Source organism: Bicyclus anynana, chromosome Z, assembly GCF_947172395.1.
Source record: "Bicyclus anynana chromosome Z, ilBicAnyn1.1, whole genome shotgun sequence".
In the NCBI taxonomy this organism is placed as follows: Eukaryota; Metazoa; Arthropoda; class Insecta; order Lepidoptera; family Nymphalidae; genus Bicyclus; species Bicyclus anynana.
Genome location: NC_069110.1, coordinates 9,687,176 through 9,702,820, shown reverse-complemented (window position 1 = coordinate 9,702,820; position 15,645 = coordinate 9,687,176). Strand labels below are relative to the sequence as shown.

Below are 15,645 nucleotides of genomic sequence, written 5' to 3'. Positions count from 1 at the left end.
GCCAGCGGTTTTACTAATAATCCAGTTATTTTAGGCATTTGCGACCCCGATCTGGGGAAATATTTCTAGTGAGCTGAATTTTTGTATACACCTTTATTACGGTGTTATTATGAAAATGTGAAAAATCGACATTGATATCGTGCCGGATAAAAAAATTACAAAGGTCAAAAGGTCACGAAAATCAATTTTTCGCAAAATAAGTATTTTATACATTGCCTGGGCTTTGTATAGAATGCAGGTTTATACACTTTGCCGGTAACATATGCAATGCATTTACGCGTTGTGAGTGGACTTGAAATTACGCAAGTATTATATGTCCCACAGTTCTCATCATACATAAATACACTACATACAATAATCATTAATATCAGCATATTTTAATTGCCCACTACAGGGCCGGGCCACCTTCCTCCTCTTTCCCTTTAGGATATGGAGTTTAGGCCTAATTAACTGCAATGTAGGGTGGCAAGTTTAAGGTGATAAATGTTAAATTCATCTCTATCATATATCAATGATATTACGACTAGGGCCGTCGGCGTAAATTACTCTTTTCAAGGCAGAGAGTGTGAAACCATGGCTTGGCAAGTTCGTTGATGACACTGCCATGATATGCGGGCGACGGGGTGTGAAATCGTGCGCGCGGGGCAGAGGGAAGGACTCAAGAAGTCGTGCGCGCGGGGCATCACTAGTCCCCGCGCGGACCATCGGGAGTGTTACGAACGAACTCGCCAAGCTACAACTTCCCAACTTCTGGCTGAAAAGTTTCTTAGAAGAAAAGCTTAGTATCTAATAGACTGACCTAGGATTCGAATCCAGGACATCGTAATGCGAAGCCACAGGCAAAACAATAACAATATTTTTTTATATTACAGATATACTGGCTTGGTGTCAGCTGATTACAAAGACTATGTAAATGTAAGTTGACTTCAAAGCTACAAACAAAAGTGTTCATAATATTTACTAAAAGTTTCACTAGGATGTGCAGTTAAGTTATATTAACATAGTATATTATAGTAGATAATAAGAAGTTACTTTATTATTATGTTAATGATTATTATTATTATTGTTTAAGTAAGAAGTTTAATTTTGTTCAACAACTGCACATCGTGCATAAGCGAAACTGAGTTAAATAAATCTACGATCATCAATAATAATAGTTACTAACTATTATTGATGATCGAAGCATATCGCGAATTAAATTTAAGTGTAACAAAAGGTTATTGATAATAATTTATTTATCACATAATTAGAACCGTAAACGTAGTATTAGTATTAGACAATTCTAGAACACATAATTAATGATAGCAAAGTCTACTTTTGTGTATATTACTTACTATTAATCATTATTATTATTATTATTAAATGTTACCTGTAATTACATTTGTTGTCGAATTCAATTTCGATTTATTTATTATAATATAAATTTGTTCAATAATCATGACATTTACTTATCATATTATAATCTTTCTGCGATTTGTTCATCAATCAATATTATTTATGGTATGAGTACATATAACGCTTTCTGTTAACTTTTTTGTTTCTCTTTAATAATGATCCCAACACATTGTGTTTAACATGATTTTTTATAATAAATTCTAATTCAAATTATAAACATAATTAGCGCGCTTTTTGGAAGTTTTCATGTTTTCTTTCTACGATTTGTATCAATGTAGTTCACATGTTATGAATACATATAACGCTTTCTGTTACTTTATTGTTTCTTTATAGAAATGATCCCCAGACATTGATTATTTTCTTTCTGCGATTTGTTCATCAATCAATATAGTTCACATGTTATGAGTACATATAACGCTTTCTGTTACTTTATTGTTTCTCTATAGAAATGATCCCCAGACATTGATTATTTTCTTTCTGCGATTTGTTCATCAATCAATATAGTTCACATGTTATGAGTACATATAACGCTTTCTGTTACTTTATTGTTTCTCTATAGAAATGATCCCCAGACATTGATTATTTTCTTTCTGCGATTTGTTCATCAATCAATATAGTTCACATGTTATGAGTACATATAACGCTTTCTGTTACTTTATTGTTTCTCTATAGAAATGATCCCCAGACATTGATTATTTTCTTTCTGCGATTTGTTCATCAATCAATATAGTTCACATGTTATGAGTACATATAACGCTTTCTGTTACTTTATTGTTTCTCTATAGAAATGATCCCCAGACATTGATTATTTTCTTTCTGCGATTTGTTCATCAATCAATATAGTTCACATGTTATGAGTACATATAACGCTTTCTGTTACTTTATTGTTTCTCTATAGAAATGATCCCCAGACATTGATTATTTTCTTTCTGCGATTTGTTCATCAATCAATATAGTTCACATGTTATGAGTACATATAACGCTTTCTGTTACTTTATTGTTTCTCTATAGAAATGATCCCCAGACATTGATTATTTTCTTTCTGCGATTTGTTCATCAATCAATATAGTTCACATGTTATGAGTACATATAACGCTTTCTGTTACTTTATTGTTTCTCTATAGAAATGATCCCCAGACATTGATTATTTTCTTTCTGCGATTTGTTCATCAATCAATATAGTTCACATGTTATGAGTACATATAACGCTTTCTGTTACTTTATTGTTTCTCTATAGAAATGATCCCCAGACATTGATTATTTTCTTTCTGCGATTTGTTCATCAATCAATATAGTTCACATGTTATGAGTACATATAACGCTTTCTGTTACTTTATTGTTTCTCTATAGAAATGATCCCCAGACATTGATTATTTTCTTTCTGCGATTTGTTCATCAATCAATATAGTTCACATGTTATGAGTACATATAACGCTTTCTGTTACTTTATTGTTTCTCTATAGAAATGATCCCCAGACATTGATTATTTTCTTTCTGCGATTTGTTCATCAATCAATATAGTTCACATGTTATGAGTACATATAACGCTTTCTGTTACTTTATTGTTTCTCTATAGAAATGATCCCCAGACATTGATTATTTTCTTTCTGCGATTTGTTCATCAATCAATATAGTTCACATGTTATGAGTACATATAACGCTTTCTGTTACTTTATTGTTTCTCCATAGAAATGATCCCAAGACATTGATTCCATGTTTTTCATGTTCTATTCTATTTCTGATATATAATTAGAACGCTTTTATGGAACGTTCCCAATATTTAGGTAATGCAGCTTAAAAACACTTTTGGAAATATATTTGGTTTCCATTAAATTATAGGAAATATAAATACATATATATAGTCTTCAATATATATTTAGTCTCCATTTGAACGATTGCCCTAGCAATATTTAGCAGCCTTTTTAATGCCTTAAAGTACAAGATAAATAATATTGAAGAATACATGTTTCACCTATTAATGTGTTATCGGAAGTGTCGTTGGATAATGTTAATACATATTATACATATATGATTACTATCCACACAAGTCTTCCACTGAGGGTTGGTTTAAACAAAATAATTATCTAAATTGAGTTTGCATTCTGATCACAATTCTGAAAGTTGATATTATTAACAGATTAACAGATTGTTTCCATTAAATTATAGGAAATATTAATACATATTATATATGTATATATATAGTCTTCAATATATATTTAGTCTCCATTTGAACGATTGCCCTAGCAATATTTAGCAGCCTTTTTAATGCCTTAAAGTACAAGATAAATAGTATTGAAGAACACATGTTTCACCTATTAATGTGTTATCGGAAGTTTCGTTGGATAATGTTAATACATATTATACATATATGATTACTGTCCACGTAAGTCTTCCACTGTGGGTTGGTTTAAACAAAATAATTACCAAAATTGAGTTAAATGATATGTAAATTGAGTGTAAATTGGTCTCTTTCTCTCTTTCAAAGAAACTGCATTCTGAAAGTTGATATTATTAACAGATTGACTATAGAAATCAAAATCATAATGTATTGAATTGAATTGAATATAGAAATATAACAATATAAAACTAATAGTATGTAGGGTAAACCTTAAATAAGTAATTTGAAGTGACATTTTCTCAGTTGTTGCAAAAATCTTGTTAAAACTCCGTTATATCTTATCCCTGAGTAGATTACTTACAATGTTGAAAGTAAATTTTTCGTCACAGATCATATTTGACAAAATAATTTTAAATGTTTGCTCTCTAATTGATTTAAGAAACTATTACATGTACATTTAAAACATAGAAAATGGTTTTGAAAATATAATAATAGTTAATATTTGCTAAAAATCATTACATAACTTTTCTTGTATTTTTAAAATCTAAGTTAATGTAAGTTCTGCCAATCAGTGTTGGGTGTGTTTTGTTTAGAAGGTTGTTTCATTATGGTGCCTGATCAAATTAAAGGCACACGAGAAAACCTACACCTTAGATTGAGAGCAACGCGAAGTATCTCGCTTCTTCTCATGAAATACACGTAAGACAGATTACTCTTTTTTTTTAATAGTTCTGAATTGTTCATTACATTCTATTAGATCGTAAAATATAAAATCGAAGTTTTTTTAGACTTCAACACTACCAATTTTTAATTTAAAATTAAACGGCTACAAACACTGCCCGCCATGTTGGCCTATTTACTATGTCATTATGTCAAACAAGTTTAATTTTTTTGATTTTTCGAAAAATCGAACATCCTTTGATTTGACGTGTATTTGTTAACTAAGACTATGACGTCACGAGTTGGCCGACAGTGTTTTTGGCATTTGGAAAAATAGATAAAATATGCAAGTTATTCTTGTATGCAGCGTGCTATGCAGTACCACAAGAAAATAATATTTTGTCATATTAAAGGAGAACCGGCTTTCCTGCCTAAATACCAATAACGATATGCGACATTGGATAGGATTTTTTATTTACTTTAATTAATAACAAGGTCAAAAGTTCTTAATTACGTTATGGCTCAAAAAAAACAAAAATATTTTTCTTCAAAACGACTTAAATGGTTTAACAAGCTTTACGTTATAACTCTCACTACTACTACTACTACTACTACTACTACTAGCAAAAATATCAACCTCATCAATATAAAAAATATTATTTCTCTATAAAAATATATCCAAATTAATGTTAGTTGCAGTTGTAACTTGTATGCACTATTTTTCTTTAATACGAGAGCATGTTAAAACATGTTTACCTACTTTATTTCATAGAGCACTCGTATATTTATATGTAAATAAAGTATGAATTTTCATGCCATAACAAATATCACACAGCACTCAGGTACCTCCTGCCATAACAAATGTTAAAGTACATAAAAAACCTATCCAATGATATATTGCATGTTGTTATTTAGGCAGGCACCTATACATTTTTGCCGGTTCTACTTTGATATGAGTCAACTACCCTATTCGTGTACTCACATATAATATGTCCCGAAATTCTAAATATTGAGGTTACCTTTCTACTATAATTTTTAGGGTTCCGTAGTCCACAAATAATCCAGAAGAAGTTTCGCCATGTCCGTCTGTGTTTTGTTCGTTCGTCCAGCTGTCCGCGGTTTAGCACAGAAACTATTACAACTAGAAAGCTGTAATTTAGCTAGCGTATGAAAGTTAAAAATGTGAACAAAGTAGTAAAATAAAATCTTTTTTGTGGTACCTCCCCTACATGTAAAGTGGGGATGAATTTTTTAACTCGTTTATCTCATAGTGAGGTATCGATAAAATGTTAAAAGTTAAATTAAAAAAAAAAACTTATTTGGAGTTCCTTCCATATGATGGTGAGGATGATTTTTTTAGTCTATCCCATAGTGTGTGATACTGATAGTGTGAATCGCTATCTGTATTTTTTTATTATAAGAGTTTGAAAGCTCTTCTAACTACGGAACCCTATACTGCGTGTGGCTCAACAAGCACTTGGCCGGTTTTTTTGTAGCAGGTCTGTTTAATTGACATTATTTAAGTGCCGCGATATTAGCGGCCTCTATTGTGCATTATTGTACAGCGTCAGGTGCAAAATGTGTGTGAGATGGATTGACGTTGGTCATTAGAATTCAAGATTACTTTATTGATAAGGTGATTTCAAGGAATAAAAGATTTTCCTTTAAGAATTCTTTATATTCATAATTCATAAATCTGTTATTTTCTTTCATACAACCGCGTTATCTGATCACAAGACATTTTTGATGTGAAATGTATTATGTAACGGGTTAGACTTGGACTAACACGCTGACACGTGATGCGTCACCATACTTCATAGTACGAGATCCGACATAAGAAATGTATACCCTCATCTGTTATTTAATTGGGATAAGAAATAAATTATAGAACATATTCACATTGACACATGGCATAATTTATTTTTTAATTTATTTAATCTCCTTTCATCATGGGTTATTTAAAAAAGTCATACACTAACTAGTAGAACATACCAAAAAAAAATTAAAAAGTAAAGGTTTCCTGCTTTCACAATACATTTTTTAGGGATGCCAGGTATATATAACTACTCTCATCAGTTATTTAGTCGTCTATTATTTCAAATGAAAGCTTATTTTATGCTTAATTCAACTGTATTAGGTTATCTTTGATCTAGTTCATGGTTTCCTAGATTTTGCATGAGAAATGTGTTTGGCCTCAAATTAACTAGGCAACCTATTTACAATGTGCCACTGGTGAACATTATCTATCATTTATTTCATAGCACTAATGAATATTTGTAATGCCGGATCTTAGACTATCACAGTTTAGTAATTTATGTGACCATGTTCTGCACATCGTCATCATCAACATCATTAACAGCCGATGGACGTCCACTGCTGGACATAGGCTTCTTGCATGGACTTCTAAACAAAACGGTCTCGAGCCGCCAGCATCCAGCGGCTCCCTGCAAACCCGCTTGATGTCCTCGGTCTACCTAGTAGGGGGTCGACCAACACTGCGCTTTTCGGCGCGGTGTCGTCATTCCAGCACTTAGGGACCCCGACGTCCATCGGCTTTTCGAACTATGTGGCCACATGTTCCGCACATCTTCTGTTTATCCCCAAAGCATCAAAGGCACCTACGCTCCCTGCGCATTCACTCTCGTATACCTTGCATTACATTAAAAATTTATGTACCTACTATCTACCATATTAAAAACGATAGATATTTAAAATTGTGCCAATGATTACTTGCCAACAAGTGAGTTACTTCCTGAATAATTATTATTATTCCAAAGACCAATCTTATAAGAAAAAGCTTGTTCTGAAGAATAACATTAACTTTTATCATATCGCTTTATTATGTAGTAGGTATAGGTGCAGAATTATTTTGTTATAATTAAAGCGATATTTCACCGTCCTTTTCGTAAACAATACGTAAATGGTCCGGTAAATAACGTTTAAAATTCCTACTGCCTGTAGGTACTTTCATTTCATACCACCGTGGGCTTGTTTGTAATTGATGTGTATCCTTACAAACGGCTTCTTCACTTCCACTTGAAAATATAAATATTCACCATGAATTATTATCATTTTCGTATTTTTTGTTAAGTGCGTTATGTATTTTCCTACAAATAGTAAGTTATGGAAATTAACATTAATATCAGGACTATAAAAGTAAGTAATAGAGTAAAAATTAATTAATTTGCAACGCCATTTTCAAATATAAGAATTTAAATTAAATTTTAATAAACACCTTTCAAATCATTCAAAGAATTCAATCATCAATCATTTTGAAAGTATATCAAACTAGGTAGGAGACAACGCTATACTGAAAAAGTAATGAAAAAAAAATAAAAATAAAAATTTCTTTTTTAAACAATCTGAATACATATATATCTAATTAACTATAATATATAAGGTATTCCCTTAGTGAAAGGAAATGTCGTTTTTTTCATGGATACACAATTTATTATTCCCATGGTGGTAAGTTTAGGATATCCGCGCGTCGCATCGTTTAAACAAGAGAGATCGCTTTCTATATTTATTACTCGTTAACGACTTGTAACCATTGGTAGGTATTTCCGTTTAAAGTAACTATAACCGTGATATTAGACTTGCAACGAATATATAATAATATAGAAATTAACTTAATGTTTTAATGTAAAATTAATTTTCGTTACTGGCGTTCGTATACTAACACAAATTTGGGACAATATAAATTTTTACATTTCTTGTTCCTTTTAGATTTATACAACGAAAGCACAACGACTAATATTAATTGAATTGAATCTTTTCATAAATAAACAACTATTCAAAATTACAAATTTTTGCCAAACCACCTAAATTGTTCACTTAGTTTAAGCTGTTTCCAAAAGTATTTTATAGCGTTACTTATAATATCCATAAATTTCAGTCACGTTCACATCTGTTTCAGATTGTTTATTAGGAAATACATTAGTGCTTCAATCAAAAAATCGTACATCAATTTCCTTGATCATAACCAACTTTTTGTTTTAATTCTGAACCCCTTATGCACTCCCCTATTCGTTGCACGCCTAATTGTTTTTAGATGTAATTCAAAATAAATTTCATATAAGTTACTACATAACGCTCCCTCCATATGTTTGTCGTTCAAATGAAACTTAGCACATCTTGACACTCGTTGCAGTTTGATTGGCAATTCAGTTGTGCTTTTTTGTTTGTTGACTTTCTTATAATTTGCAGCTTGTTGAGTAGTAACCAAAAATCTCATTTTATATTTCGACAGTCAAAGGGCTGGGAACGATTTACTATACCTCTCGGTTTTTGTGGCTCCTCGGCCATGGATCTATTAAGGTTTAAAGTTATCAGGCCCTTACTGTTTTGAGAAGTACTTATTTGAGATATAGAGAAATATTCAACAGTTGTTCACATCCAATTTGCCAATCAAATCGTACCGTATCCAATAGGTGTGAGGTCGAAGGACGAAGCTTTTGTTTATTCGAATGGGTTTTACAATTTGTTTGTGAACCTTGGACATATGTCGACTGTTCCGCCTAATTAGTTTATAAGGATTTTACATCTAACTCAGCCTCTTTGATTTAGAATATCAAACAACAAATTTCGATATTTCTCACCATGTGTTCATGAATTTTTCAACAATAAGACGTAATTTAATTTTAATTTGTAGAATTTGCATTGTTTTATATCCATAATTAAGCCTTTACTACAGCCTGCCTTTATATGACAATATTAAGATTAATATTTAGTGGTCTAATCATAGTAAGATGCTCAATTCAAAACGTTCAATATTGCAATCATGTAGGTGTATTAGAAAACTGTTATATGTTAAGATTGTGTTTTTAAATCAACAAACTTGTCAGGCAATTTCTTTATTTCTGAAACCACTGACGCGGTTGTTTAATTAATTCATAGCTACGTTAACGTGTCGAGTTGTCAGTTATTATTCAATAGAATTAAAGTTTAAATTTTCTAGTTAATATTTAAAATTTTAGTGGCTGAGTTAATTGTATTGTATTAGTACTATGAGTTAGTTGCTTAAGACACTAATGAGGTAACAAACGAATTTTTTTGAATCACTTATCAAAAATCTGATTCGTTTATTTGTTTTAATGATAAATTGATCAATTATTTCTTTGCTACCCCTTTAGTAATTTATAATTTTAGTCTGTAGTTCTATGTTTGGTATGTTTTAATGAATATGCATATTAATGGCGAAAAGAGAACACAGGGATAATACAATTATCTGTCGTTGTTATTGCGCTGGTCATAAAATAACCTGTATACACCATTTTTTTTTTAAATTTCTGGTAAAGACTGTATTGACAATAAATTTTCATAAACTCTGGTGACTCGAGATTTTGACTGTGACTAACATTACTGCCCCATAAGTCTGCTATGTAACAGGAGCGAGTATACAAAACCCAATGGCGGATTTATTAAGATACTTCCAGCAGGAAGTTCTTTGTTGTTGTTTTGTAATATATTAATATATATTGGTCTACATTTGCCGCCCCGTAAAATCTGCCGCCATAAGCATATAGGCTACTTAGCTTGCTGGTAAATTTGCCACTGCCAAGTATATTCGCAGGCCGGCGCAATGATTACTTTATTTTTTATCATTACATTATTCATTACTTAATATACCAACTTAGAAGATTTTTGCTCTTTATCTCTTTATATTATATATTCTTTAATTTATATTGTATCTATTAATATTGTGTATTTCTTTTTTGAGATGTTCATGAAACTAACCTGTACTCTAGTTTTATGTAACGAAGTTTAGTTAAATTTAATCGAGTTTAGTTAAGATAAAACATACCTTTATATTAAATGAAGGTTACTCTGGTGCTAGTGGACGTTAATGACAAACAAAATTATTAGAATTTCTTTTTTACTTTTCGCTGATTAGTTCCCAAGTCTGCTATTGCTTTCGATTTCCCGTTTAAGTTCGATCATCTTTAAGGATGCTGAGATGTGCTCTAAAAAATGAACAGATTAGATCGGTTTATTTTTCTACTCTTAGGATGCACATAAAGAAAGCCATCCAGGTTTAGTGAGTAAGTTGTTGTAAGTGCAATCGTTGAAACATAATGTTGACAAATGCACGTACACCAAAATGTATGGTTTAATATTATTGTAATTATTTGTCACACAAATTCTGAAAATGGCATGAACGATTAAATCTATGGTGCTATTACATTCGTTTGCGGTGTGCGTCATTTATTGTTTCCTTTACTACTTGCATTGATTCAATGGAAACTATGTAGGTAAATATTAATATATTATTAACGATAAACATTTGGGAGTTACATACTGTAGTCTAATAGTGTTGTAAATAAGTAGATAGGTATGTAGTAAAATGTAAACAAAGTTCTCTGTATGAGTTGTTGACGAAGACGTATTCGGAATAATTGTATAAATAAAAATGTAATGTAGGTAGTTTGTAACTTTTCTCTATATTGTACGAGTAAGTACAAGTTTATAAATTTAAAATATTATTTTACGCACCGTTCTTTATGAATGGTGCGCTGTATACCAAATACAGGCACATATGTATTTTAAAAAATTATATTAAGAATACAGTACGTTGGGATAATAACAATAATAACATTTTGAATTCCAGTGTTGCCGAGAAATAGTTGGCATACCATGACGTTGTTGGAACATAATAAATTTAATTATGTCTCCCTTTTTTGATTCAACAAATTAATAGATTTGAAGTCCGCATATTTTTTTTTAATTCTTATTATTAAGATTTACGTGTTAGTTGAAAGCCAACAACACATTTTCTAGTGACTGAGTCACGCTTGACGTTCTCGCCCTAATCTAAACAAACTAGTGAAACAAACGTACGTTTGTAGGTACGAAATTTGGCACACGTTTAGCAAGTGGTATACGTATGTTTACAAAATGTGTGCAATTCTGATCGATTGATAACCTCACTTCTCAATTTGTACGATGAAGGCCGGCTACCCAACGCACTTATCTACCTACATGTATGTATTCTATTTATCGCATGTTTAACCTACAAAATTTGTCTATTAATAACGAATAACGGGGGCACACGATGCGTTGCGGTGCCGCATGGCATAGACTTCACCGTATCAGCGCTGCGGCGCCGCAACGTTTTTATGCCGCAGCGTTGGACAGTCGATTAATAAAGTGATATTATGACGCATAGAGAACTGAGCGGTGCCGCTCCGACGTCTCAACGCATTCACCCCTCCCCGCCTCGTCTCGGTGGTTGCAAGTCCGGTGCGGCGTATCGTGTGACATGCCACAGATATTTGTATGTAACGCAACTATACCGCTCCGGCGCCGCAACGCATCGTGTGTCCCCGCTCTATGTAAGCGAGTAATGACGCATTTTTATTACGCGATAAGGAATACGCACTGGGTGCGAAATTTACTTTTACACGTACGTAAGTTTCTGATATTGTTAAGCAGTGCGTACGATACCTTTTATCGCCAAATGAAAAGGCGCTATAGTTACACTTTGATGTCGTAAGTAAGTAAATGAATGTGTTGTTGGACTGTCAGCCCTCATTCGCACGAGAGTTTTTTTTAGGGAAGTTAAAAAAGCGTTCAAATATAGTAGTAGTAGTAGCAGTTAAATGAAGGTCTAACGCTCAAAATTGAAAATGCATCACTGCTCGAAAAAAAACTCGTGTTTTAAAAACGCTGTCTTGTGAACATATAGGTACTTGGGAATGCATTTGTTGTATTTGAATGCTTTTTTGACGTCCGTTAAAAAAGCTCTCGTGCGAATGTAGGCTTATGGTCATTGGTCATATAGCCAATCTACTTATAAGACAATACACTATAATAATGTTTTTATTCCATATATTAATAATTATTAACATTGTTGTAACTGCGGCCTGTCGAAGGACCTCTAAATTCGTCATTAAAGTTATACATGTTGTTAATTGGTAATTTTAAAAAAATATTCGTTGTCGTGTTTCGTCGAGTATCGGCAACGAGATGTCCTTTTAATTCTTAAATAAAAAAAAAATGATTACTCTTTAATACGTGTTAAACATTCTCATATAGGTATACATTATGAGAATGTTTAACACCTTGATTCGTTTCGACACTGTATCTAAGTAACTAAATGTCAAAATGGACCTCTTATGTGATAAACACTATTTTGCTGTTTGTAAATAATTCTAAAATACGTGTAGTCTCGGGTGTGAATAAAGAGCCGGTTTAGGGTAGTTCACAACGTTTGATATGTAAGTTCGTTATATTCACGTGCGTTTTGGCAAACAATCTGTAAGGTGCAATGATGTTAGAAGAAAAAAGAGATAGATAGGTTACAGCCTTAATAGCTCAACGGTAAGAGCGGTCGGACTCATCACCCAGGGGTGGTGGTTCGATCCCTGCCCGGTTGATATATTGTCGTACCCACTCCTAGCACAGTCTTTCCCGACTAGTTGGAGGAGAATGGGGAATATTGGTCATATTTAATACATATGGCAAATATTCATTTAAAAAAAAAAACACATTCAGTGTTTACAACTGGTACACAAAAAATATTTTAGCGGCGTTGTCAACGGCGCGATGACAGTGAAGCGACTGCACTCCGGTTTGCTAATTAGCATAGTTTTAACGTGCCACTTGCGGTCCGCGTATAACCTATCTACCTCTTTTTTCTTCTAACATCATTGGTAAGGTGTACCAATTTAAATACTACTGATATCATGTTTCGCTGAAAATTTTATAACTAGCAAGCAGACGCTACTAGTAGACGCTGCTACTGAAGTTGAAGTTCAGTAATATATGCGTACCCACACCTTTTGTTACTAAGTGACATTTGACTTATCCATAGCCTCGTCCTACCTGAATTATAATACAACTTGGTGATTTTGCTATATGTCCTGTACAAAGGACAATTTTTTATTGTATTCTGCCTAAGTAGAATAAAATACCTAGAGCGTACATAATCGATAGTGAAATTTCGTTGCAGTTATAAAATGAGAATTTATAAATATGTAATTGTATCTGTACCTACTATTGAGTTTTGAAAATTTTCTTAGCAATAGTTATCAAATCAAAATTAAATGTAATTATTTAGTTAAATATGTATTTTGTCAACTGTATGCCTTGGAATCGCTGCCAGAACGCACTTAGTAATATCTGAGGTTTCCTTTTTTTGTGTTACTCTTATTTACTCTTTATAGATTACATTTGTACATTATGCTAATTCGGTTTACACAAATTTCAAAACATAAAGAGCTAATAGATAGTACAGTAATGTACTGTATTGTACATGTAAGACTAATAATCTTGTAAGCCTATTTTAGTTTTGATTGTAACTGATTTAGCATTGCGTATATGTATCTTTTATTCATTTAGCTCAATTTTTGTCAATACATATTTTCACTTTGATAAGTATTAGTTTAAAATAAAGCGGATGAGACTGATTTATTTTTCTTTTATTAAACCCCTTCTTGGAAAATCCTGGTATTTAATATTAATACTATAATTTACTAACCGACACCCCGCGGTTTCAACCTCGTAGTTCCCGTGAGAATACGGGGTTAAAATATGACACAAATAACGTAGCTTTCTAATGGTAAAAGAATTTTCAAAGTTGGTTTAGTAGATCCAGAGATTTCATCTGAAAAACTGTACGCAAATTTTCCCCATACCTATCGTAATTGCTTCTATATTCCTTTCTTCATTTCACCCGCGTAGATTCCATTCCTGTGAGAATACGGGGATGAAATAAAGGTTTATTCCCCGTGTTCCCTGCGCCGTAGTCCCTGCAGGGACCACGGGGAATATATTCCCCGTGGTCCCTGCGAGACATATAATACTGCCGAATTAAAAATATGTAGTGATCAATGTTATATTCGATTTATTTTCAATAAATCGGGAATACTTTTAACGTCATCGGGAATACGTTTAACGTATTGTTATTGATTAAATTTATCTTATTAACCGACTTCAAAAAATGAGGTTATCAAAAAAATCACACATACGTGTAGAAACACGTATATTTTTTTAATTATTTTCTTTCATTTTTTTTTATGTTTTATTAATCGGGAATACGTTTAACGTATTTTTATTGATTAAATCTATCTTATTAACCGACTTCAAAAAAGGAGGTTATCAATTCTACACGTATGTTTTTTTTTTTAATGTTTGTTACCATTATCATCATCATTTATTTAGTAACTAATTTCGATTTTTTTTTTATTTGAAAGAGTATACTTGGTTCCATCTATTTTCATGAAAATCGGTTTAGTAATTTTGTATTAAAATCAAAATAACTTAAATACGTCTTTGAAGTCGGACATTTTTGAAAATTTTGCACCTTTTCTTGGTGAGATCGAAAGAACAATCACCCATATTTAATCACTTTTTAACCGACTTCAAAAATGGAAGGTTCTCGATTCGACGCGAATTTCTATATTTAGATTAATTAGTACCTTATAAATTCGTTATTTATTAACGAATTTCGATACTTTTTACTTTTCATCACACTATTTTCCATATTTATTTGCCAGTTGTAGGAATCGAACTCACAGCCGTGGATGCAGGAAGCATCACTACCCACTGCACCACGTGGCCGTCATGGTTTTAATGGTTCTTACGTTCGTTTGTCTGCATTATTATTATAAAAACAAAAACGTATCACATAAGAAAGCATAAAGCTACTGTTACACATATTCATTTCAAGCACGAAAGCATGCTACCATTGAGCAGTTGCTACTTATTAGCATGTGTATCGCAACATTGCTAATAATGAGCATGCTTATTACCCACAACTGGTAAATAAATATGGAAAATAGTGTGATGCGGGAAGTAAAAAGTATCGAAATTCGTTAATAAATAACGAATTTATAAGGTACTAATTAATCTAAAATATAGAAATTCGCGTCGAATCGAGAACCTTCCATTTTTGAAGTCGGTTATAAAGTAATTAAATATGGGTGATTGTACTTTCTGATCTCACCAAGAAAAGGTGCAAAAATTTCAAAAATGTCCGACTTCAAAGACGTATTTAAGTTATTTTGATTTTAATACAAAATTACTAAACCGATTTTCATGAAAATAGATGGGACCAAGTATACTCTTTCAAATAAAAAAATCGAAATTAGTTACTAAATAAATGATGATGATGATGGTAACAAACATAAAAAAAGAAAAAAAAAACATACGTGTAGAATTGATAACCTCCTTTTTTGAAGTCGGTTAATAAGATAGATTTAATCAATAAAAATACGTTAAACGTATTCCCGATTAATAAAACATAAAAAAAA

General features: G+C 32.0%; 1 protein-coding gene across 2 annotated transcripts in view; it reads left to right on the top strand.

Moving 5' to 3' along the window:
- LOC112048006 (polyhomeotic-proximal chromatin protein) overlaps positions 1-13,800 on the top strand; it is a 68,172-nt gene extending 54,372 nt beyond the window's left edge. For both annotated transcript variants that reach the window (XM_052890469.1, XM_052890468.1), the window contains one exon: positions 873-13,800. The gene's annotated coding sequence lies outside the window, so the exon portion shown is untranslated. The remainder of the gene's footprint in view (positions 1-872) is intronic.
- The last annotated feature ends 1,845 nt before the right edge of the window (positions 13,801-15,645 follow it).